This window comes from Sinocyclocheilus rhinocerous, unplaced genomic scaffold (assembly GCF_001515625.1).
Source record: "Sinocyclocheilus rhinocerous isolate Xijiao unplaced genomic scaffold, SAMN03320098_v1.1 scaffold1618, whole genome shotgun sequence".
NCBI lineage: Eukaryota > Metazoa > Chordata > Actinopteri > Cypriniformes > Cyprinidae > Sinocyclocheilus > Sinocyclocheilus rhinocerous.
In genome coordinates this window covers 8397-16480 of record NW_015647041.1, presented here as the reverse complement: position 1 = coordinate 16480, position 8084 = coordinate 8397, and the positions used below count along the sequence as shown (strand labels likewise).

At 42.9% G+C, this 8084-nt stretch overlaps 1 non-coding gene across 1 annotated transcript; it reads left to right on the top strand.

The window, feature by feature from the left end:
• The first annotated feature begins 3016 nt into the window (after positions 1-3016).
• trnai-uau (transfer RNA isoleucine (anticodon UAU)) lies at positions 3017-3110 on the top strand. Its single transcript has 2 exons — positions 3017-3054; positions 3075-3110. It is a non-coding gene; the product is annotated as a tRNA-Ile (tRNA).
• Positions 3111-8084: the final 4974 nt, after the last annotated feature.

Sequence of the window (8084 nt, the reverse complement as noted above, 5' to 3'; positions counted from 1 at the left end):
ACTAAAGACCCTAAAGACCATAGTGTTTGGTAATATGCATTTCAGTCAACAGCTCCAGTGGTGCTATTGGGGTTCTTATAGTTGAAAATCAGATGTCCGTAATCAGTTAGAAAAAAGTTCATGGGGTGTTGTGAAAGGTCAGTCTAATGGAAAACCAGCCTACTATTGAATGCCCATCTTCAATTGAGGTGCTAACATTAGGTAGCTTGTTTGCTAATCTTCCATGAAGTGGGACTTGCTTGTGTATTCAGCCTTAGTGGTCTGGCCTTAAAATTGACCAATCTGGTTTGGCTTTCTCACATGGCATTTGGTAATATGCTTTTCAAACAGCAACTCCAGTGGCGCAATTGGTCAGCGAGTGATACTTATAAAGCAGTATGCAGCAGAGCAATGTCAAGGTTGTGCGTTCAAACCTCACCTGGAGCAAGGTTTTAAAAAGTGAGAGAAATTTCAGTAGCAATGGAGTTCAAAGCCTAACATAAAAGATCAGATGAAAATTAGATTCCTGTTATCACTTAGAAGAAAGGTCACGGTGTAGCTTTTAATATCAGTCTAACTAAAGACCATAGTGTTTGGTAATATGCATTTCAGTCAACAGCTCTAGTGGTGCAGCTGGTCAGCAGCTCCAGTGGTGCAATCGGTGAGCGCAGTTATAATAAGGTAGTATTCAGCAGAGCAATGCTGAGGTAATGAGTTCAAGCCTCACCTGGAGCATGGTTTTAGAAAACGAGAGACATTTCAGTAGCAATGGAGTTCAAAGCCTAACTTAAATTATCAGAGCTGCGTTCCACTCCCCTTTTAGACACGCACTCGCAAACTTCCCTAAACACTTCTCTCGGGGGAATCCCTGCTGCCATTTTTAATTGTGTTCCACTTCGTGAAGTGAAGGAGGTAAGTTTAAATGGATAGTCCCTCAACCCCTCGATTTGGACCGAGGGAGCGAGTCTGCTTCATATGCACACTTCAGGTCACTCTATAGACCACAATGATTTATCCCAATTCCTTAGCATATCCAGGATTAGTAAATTTTAAGGCCAGACCACTGGCCAGACTGACCTTTCACAACACCCCGTGAACTTTCTTCTAACTGATTACGGACATCTGATTTTCAACCAATCTTTAATGTTAAGCCATGACCCCCTTTGCTACTGAAATGTAACTCAATTTCCAAAAACTTAATCCAGGTGAGACTTGAACTCACAACCTCAGCATTTCTCTGCTGCGTACTGCCTTATAAGAACCACGAGCAGACTGATTGCGCCACTGGAGGTGCTATCTGATTGCATCACTGGAGCTGTTGACTCAAATACATATTACCAAACACTATGCTCTTTAGTTAGACTGATTTTACAAACTACACCATGACTTTTCTTCTAAGTGATAAGAGGAATCTACTTTTCAACTGATCATTTATCTTAGACTTTGAACTCCATGGCTATTGAAATGTCTCTCGCTTTCTAGAACCATGCTCCAGGTGAGGCTTGAACTCATAACCTCGGCATTGCTCTGCTGTGTACTGCTTTATAAGAACCGCGCACTGACCGATTGCACCACCTGTTTTAGACACGCACTCGCAAACTTCCCTAAACACTTCTCTCGGGGGAATCCCTGCTGCCATTTTTAATTGTGTTCCACTTCATGAAGTGAACGAGGGAAGTTTAAATGGATAGTCCCTCGACCCCTCGAATTGGACCGAGGGAGCGAGTCTGCTTCATATGCACACTTCAGGTCACTCTATAGACCACAATGATTTATCCCAATTCCTTAGCATATCCAAAACCTCAGAACAACTTGATGATGTAACAGAAACTATTGACTCTCTCTTTTCTAGCATTTTAAATACAGTTGCTCCTTTACGCTTAAGGAGGATTAAGGAAAACAGTCTGACACCGTGGTATAATGAGCACACTCGCACCCTAAAGCAGAGCAATGGTGAGGTTGTGAGTTCGAGCCTCACCTGGAGCAAGGTTTTAGAAAGCGAGAGACGTTTCAGTAGCCATGGAGTTCAAAGCCTAAGATAAACGATCAGTCGAAAATTAGATTCCTCTTATCACTTAGAAGAAAAGTCATGGTGTAGTTTTTAAAATCAGTCTAACTAAAGAGCATAGTGTTTGGTAATATGCATTTGAGTCAACAGCTCCAGTGATGCAATCGGATAGCAGCTCCAGTGGCGCAATCAGTCAGCTCGGGGTTCTTATAAGGCAGTACGCCGCAGAGAAATGCCGAGGTTGTGAGTTCAAGCCTCACCTGGATTAAGTTTTTGGAAATTGAGTTACATTTCAGTAGCAAAGGGGGTCATGGCTTAACATTAAAGAGTGGTTGAAAATCAGATGTCCGTAATCAGTTAGAAGAAAGTTCACTGGGTGTTGTGAAAGGTCAGTCTAATTGAAAACCAGCCAACTATTGAATGCCCATCTTCAATTGACGTGCTAACATTTGGTAGCTTGTGTGCTAGTCTTCCATGAAGTGGGACTGGCTTGTGTATTCAACCTCAGTGGTCTGGCCTTAAAATTGACCAATACGGTTTGGATTTCTCACATGACATTTGGTAATATGCGTTTGCACCAACAGCTCCAGTGGCGCAATCGGTCAGCGTGCGGTACTTATAAGGCAGTAAGCAGCAGAGCAATACTGAGGATGTGATTTCAAGCCTCACCTAGAGCATGGTTTTAGAAAGCGAGAGACATTTCAGTAGCAATGGAGTTCAAAGCCTAACTTAAATTATCAGGGCTGCGTTCCACTCCACTTTTAGATATGCACTTGCAAACTTCCCTAAGCACTTCCCTCGGGGGAATCCCTGCTGCCATTTTTAATTGTGTTCCACTTCTGTGAAGTGAACGAGGGAAGTTTATATGGATAGTCCCTAACTGAGGTGCTAACATTAGGTAGCTTGTTTGCTAATCTTCCATGAAGTGGGACTTGCTTGTGTATTCAGCCTTAGTGGTCTGGCCTTAAAATTGACCAATCTGGTTTGGCTTTCTCACATGGCATTTGGTAATATGCTTCTCAATCAGCAGCTCCAGTGGCGCAATCGGTCAGCGCGAGGTACTTATAAGGCAGTACGCAGCAGAGCAATGCCGAGGTTGTGAGTTCGAGCCTCACCTGGAGCAAGGTTTTAGAAAGTGAGAGACATTTCAGTAGCAAAGGCGTTCAAAGCCTAACTTAAATTATCAGGGCTGCGTTCCACTCCACTTTTAGATATGCACTTGCAAACTTCCCTAAGCACTTCCCTCGGGGGAATCCCTGCTGCCATTTTTAATTGTGTTCCACTTCTGTGAAGTGAACGAGGGAAGTTTATATGGATAGTCCCTCGACCCCTCGATTTGGACCGAGGGAGCGAGTCTGCTTCATATGCACACTTCATGTCACTCCATAGACCACAATGCAACATGATTGTGACGTCATTGCAGATCGCGATTCGTTTATCCCCACGCCAAACAACTGTATAATACATGATTTAAACAAATATATATAACAGCCCAAGCATACCTATATACACATAGAATGCTGCACAAAAAAAAATTCGTAATATTTATTTGTGTAACCTGCTCTAGTGGCGCAATTTGTCAGCGCGCGGTACTTTTAAAGCAGTACGCAGCAGAGCAATGCCGAGGTTGTGAGTTTGAGCCTCACCTGGAGCAAGGTTTTAGAAAGTGAGAGACATTTCAGTAGCAATGGAGTCCAAAGCGTAACATAAACGATCAGTTCAAAATTAGATTCCTGTTATGACTTACAATAGGGTGACCATACGTGCCATTTTCCCAGGACGCGTCCTGGCCAGGATTTCTATATTGCCTAAAATATCTAGGTTTCGGCTTTGTTTGCGTTTGCAGACCAATCGGTGTATGACATCAAAGTACCATACAGATGGTTATGCTTTCGAAACGCTCTCGAGGTACTTTGATGTCAAACACTGATCGGTCTGAGCCGCACTGCTTTTAAGTCGAAAACACCTAATATGTACGCGTAATTGCATCACTTTGACCGTAGATCCCACCTTCTCACACGCCATGATTGATGTTTCTTATAAGGCTGTACGCAGCAGAGAAATGCCGAGGTTGTGTGTTTGAGCCTCACCTAGGTTAAGTTTTTAGAAATTGAGTGACATTTCAGTAGCACAGGAGGTCATGGCTTAACATTAAAATTGGTTGAAAATCAGATGTCCGTAATCAGTTAGAAAAAAGTTCATGGGGTGTTGTGAAAGGTCAGTCTAATGGAAAACTAGCCTACTATTGAATGCCCATCTTCAATTCAGGTGCTAACATTAGGTAGCTTGTTTGCTAATCTTCCATGAAGTGGGACTTGCTTGTGTATTCAGCCTTAGTGGTCTGGCCTTAAAATTGACCAATCTGGTTTGGCTTTCTCACATGGCATTTGGTAATATGCTTCTCAATCAGCAGCTCCAGTGGCGCAATCGGTCAGCCCCCTCGAGTTGGACCGAGGGAGCGAGTCTGCTTCATATGCACACTTCATGTCACTCCATAGACCAAAATGCAACACGATTGTGACGTCATCGCAGATCGCGTTTCGTTTATCCCCACCCCAAACAACTGTATAATACATGATTTAAAAAATAAATTATAACAGCCCAAGCATACCTATATACACATAGAATGCTACACCAAACAAATTCGTAATATTTATTTGTGTCACCTGCTCCAGTGGCGCAAATGGTCAGCGCGCGGTACTTATAAGACAGAAAGCGAGAGACATTTCAGTAGCAATGGAGTTTGAAGCTTAACATAAATAATCAGTTGAAAATTACTTTCCTGTTCTCACTTAGAAGAAAGGTCACGGAGTAGTTTTTAAAATCAGTCTAACTAAAGACCAAGGTGTATGCATCGCGCAGCGTAAACATAAAACCATGTCTGCATTTGTGATCGGAGAAATGACAAACAACAAGCGCTACTCTACACTGCTTAAAACTCGCGTTTGAATAGTCAGTGGCAAATTCTTTAAATATAAAAAACGTACTTACAGTCTGTGAGTCAGAACAGTCGGCATTGTAGTCTACTCTACCAGGATCAGGAAACAGTCCTCCATAAAATGCGCTGGACACATCTGAATATTTGGGTTGAACTGTTCTGGAACTGTGTTGTAAATACAACTTAACCACTGATTTCTAGTCGTGTCCTCTTTTGGAAGGCCAAACAAAGTAGTTTTGCTTTCACAACAAAACACACAGCGTCACACACGGCGGGCTAGAGTGAGCGGAGGCCGGAGGCCTAGAGTGAGCGGCGGCAGGGCAGGCTTGAGTGAGCGGTGGCGGGCGGTCTTGAGAACGGCGCGGCCGGCGGATTCGACGAAGGAGTGTCCGGAGGGCTTGCGGCAACCACATGTGACGACCCCGGGCCTCCGCTTCATCCACGGTGAAAGCCGATCCGGCGATCAACAGCATGAAGTTGATGTATTTCCTCAGCGACCAGCACAGATCAGCTCCAGGCATGACGAAGCGAATATCGTCCTCTTTTGGAAGGCCAAACAAAGTAGTTTCGCTTTCACAACGAAAAAGCGTCACACACCGCGGCCTTGAGGGTGATCCACAGCACTAAGTTGATGTATTTCCTCAGCGACCAGCACGGATCAGCTTCAGGCATGACGAAGCGGATATCGTCGTTTTTTGGAAGACCAAACAAAGTAGTTTCGCTTTCACAACGAAGCACACAGTGACTTCACGACATGACAGCGGCGGCAACAATACTACAGCGTGAATAAAAGTTATGCCTTCTTTCTTTGTGTGAACATTTGGGCGGTGTTATGCAAATCTTCCCACATTGTGATGTAGACATGTGGGGGCGTGTTAGAATGAGCCGTTTTAGTTAAGCGTGGTTGACTCTTAACCTTTATAAAGAATATCTCTTTGGATTTGAGACTTTAGTCTTTGCAACTTTACAGATCTTCTTTATGCACCAAGAGCTTGTAATACTCCAAAGAGAAAGGAAAAATTGAAATCGCATCATATGACCCCTTTAATGCGCGAGGTAAGCTGTCAGTGAAGCGCTCGCCCAAGCAGAAAAATGTGCTGCTGCTGTCAGATCTCGACTGCCGAAAATCACATTGTTTTTGATACGAAACCAACTCGACTAAATCAAAAGAAAAAACACTGTAACTGTATATTTTTGTTTTCTCAAGCAAAGCAAATTTTTTAAATCCACTGAAAATATCTTCTTACATTTTTGGTCATAGACAACGTATGTTGAAGATATACGTTACTGTCAACTTATTGCCTAGCGGTAAATAAATTTTTTTTTTTATAAAAACGTGGGCTATATAAAATTTTAATAACAACAAACATCATATTGTTCCCTTTGTTTTGCGTATGCTCGTGTCGCTTACAATTAAAGTCCTTCTCTGATTTTATTATTGTTTGCAAGGTTGCAACGTTACTTTGCAATATTTTAAATATTTTTGGGTATTTTGCATGGTCTGTTATTGAAGTAGTCACCCGCGTGGGAGTTTTAACTACTATTCACTGGGAATAAAAAAATCATTTAGCTGATGCAGAGAGACATATAGACTGGGGGAATCCCCCCATCTCCCCACCCTCTGATTACGTATAATAACGTAGCTACGTGTAAACGTTATTTGGCGGTTTTTACTTGGAAAACCAGCTATATTTTTCTAGCATTCGAATAACTATGGATAAACCTGAAACTATAGAAGACGGATTGGAGATGAATTTCATTTACAAACAAGGTAGGAAATGTGCATACTTTTAAATCGAAAATGTTTCTTATTTGTCATCTGTGATCCCTTTTGAGTGTCCTAAAACCGATAGGGGGGTGGTGGATCTTATCACTTATCACAAAAGTCACCGCTCGCCACTGATATATATATAAAATGCTGTTTTTCCCTCAGCATTTAAACAGGCTCGTATAACCCCACTTCTTAAGAAACCCACTCTTAACCCAACTCTTTTAGAGAACTACAGACCGGTTTCCCTTCTACCTGTCATTGCAAAAACACTTGAGCGAGTTGTGTTCAACCAAGTCTCAGCCTTTCTCACACAGAACAACCTCCTGGACAGCAACCAATCTGACTTCAGAAGTGGACATTCGACCGAGACTGCCTTGCTGTCAGTTGTTGAAGCCCTAAGACTGGCAAGAGCGGCTTCCAAATCTTCTATACTTATTTTGCTGGATCTGTCTGCTGCTTTTGATACGGTGAACCACCAGATTCTCATGTCAACCCTATTGGAAAATGGCATCTCAGGAACCGCACGCCAGTGGTTTGAGTCTTACCTCTCAGATAGGTCCTTCAAGGTATCTTGGAGAGGTGAGGTGTCCAAGTCGCAACATCTAGCTACTGGGGTGCCTCAGGGCTCAGTACTTCGACCACTTCTCTTCTCTGTCTACATGGCATCACTAGATTCTGTCATTCAGAAACATGGGTTTTCATATCACTGCTATGCTGATGACACTCAACTCTACCTCTCATTCCATCCTGATGATCCGACGATAGCTGCTCGCATCTCAGCATGTCTAACAGACATTTCTTGTTGGATGACGAACCATCACCTTCAACTCAACCTGGCTAAGACAGAACTGCTTGTGGTTTCAACAAACCCATCACTTTATCAAAATTTCACCATCCAGTTAGGCTCATCAACCATAACTCCTTCAAAAACAGCTAGAAACCTTGGAGTTGTGATTGATGATAAGCTGAATTTCTCAGACCACATTGCTAAAACTGCCCGGTCCTGCAGATTTGCTTTATACAACATTAGGAAGATCAGGCCCTTTCTTTCAGAACATGCAACACAACTCCTTGTTCAAGCTCTTGTTCTATCCAGGCTGGACTATTGCAATGCTCTCTTGGCAGGTCTTCCAGCCACTTCTATCAAACCTCTACAATTAATCCAAAATGCCGCTGCAAGATTAATCTTTAATGAACCGAAAAGAACGCATGTCACACCTCTGTTCATCAATTTGCACTGGCTACCAGTAGCTGCTCGCATTAAATTCAAGGCATTAATGTTTGCCTACAAAACCACCACTGGCTCTGCACCCATTTACCTAAATTCATTACTTCAGAGTTATGTGCCCTCTAGAAGCTTGCGTTCTGCAAGTGAACGGCGTATTATT